General features: G+C 39.2%; 1 non-coding gene across 1 annotated transcript; it reads left to right on the top strand.

The window, feature by feature from the left end:
* Nucleotides 1-210: 210 nt before the first annotated feature.
* Nucleotides 211-285, top strand: Trnai-uau. Its single transcript has one exon. It is a non-coding gene; the product is annotated as a tRNA-Ile (tRNA).
* Nucleotides 286-1,215: the final 930 nt, after the last annotated feature.

Below are 1,215 nucleotides of genomic sequence, written 5' to 3'. Positions count from 1 at the left end.
GTACGGTCGCAGGTTCGAATCCTGCCTCGGGCATGGATGTGTGTGATATCCTTAGGTTAGTTATGTTTAAGTAGTTCTCTGTTCTAGGGGACTGATGACCTCAGAAGTTAGGTTACATAGTGCTCAGAGCCATTTGAACCGTTCTTTTGAGACTGTGAGTCCCGCGGGAGGCGTGGACGAGATAGTCCCTGCAGTCGCACTATTCCCTGTGCCCTCGGTGGCTCAGATGGATAGAGCGTCTGCCATATAAGCAGGAAATTCCGGGTTCGAGTCCCGGTCGGGGCACACATTTTCACCCGATCTCGTTGATATATATCAACGCCCGTGAGCAGCTGACGGTATTAATATAATTCTAATTTCGCTACATACTTCGTCGTCTTCACAGCTACAACATCGTAAGACTTAACTGACAGAGTATAACTGATACTGAACAGCCACTACCGAGTGACATTTCTTTCACAAACTTTGACTAATTTTATTGAATAATAACCTGCAATACTTAAAACTTGTAGGGCACCTGTATTGTCACTGTGTTCGGCATTTTATCAAGCAGAGTCTCTTTTCTTTCCATGCAATCACTGAGTGTCGTAAAAATATGATTAGCTATTTACTGGCAGTTTTGTTTGTTTGCTAACGATCAGTTTCGGTCTAAATTTTGCGGCCTTAGTAACTGTTCATTATTGTATTGCATAAGCAGAGGCTTAACGAATTTGAAATTTTGAGTATTAACTTCACTCACGTACAGTACGGAAACGTAAAATTTCATTGGCAAAACTAATGACTACAGATAAGGCACAAATTAAGAGTGCGTAATTTCATTTAGTCTGTATTCAGCTTAGCGAGTGACTTCTGCTGGCTTGGTACGTACCTTGTTGTTCTTATGGCTCTCTTGCTTGAAGTAAATTCAGTTCAGTCTTTCAATAATTAAAAGTAAATTGTTTGTCTTTTTCCAAATTTTGCATTAAGTTACGCTGGTGTTACTAATATTTTTTTGTTTTTTACGTAACGAAGTTTCAGTTACAGTCAGTCATTTATTTAGCTAGTAACTTCATTTAACTTTGCTTTCAAAGTTTAATATTTCAGAGTAAGTAATTGCAAAAGAGTGATTTCTAATTCATTTATTTTCCCGTAAACCGCTGTGTTGTGGAAAAGCGCGATAACCTTTTGTTGCCACGCCAGTTGTTATTTGCTTGATTTTCTTTGCCATTGCCTTTC

Source organism: Schistocerca piceifrons, chromosome 2, assembly GCF_021461385.2.
Source record: "Schistocerca piceifrons isolate TAMUIC-IGC-003096 chromosome 2, iqSchPice1.1, whole genome shotgun sequence".
NCBI lineage: Eukaryota > Metazoa > Arthropoda > Insecta > Orthoptera > Acrididae > Schistocerca > Schistocerca piceifrons.
Note: the sequence above shows the minus strand (reverse complement) of the source record. Positions and strands in the feature narration are given on the sequence as shown.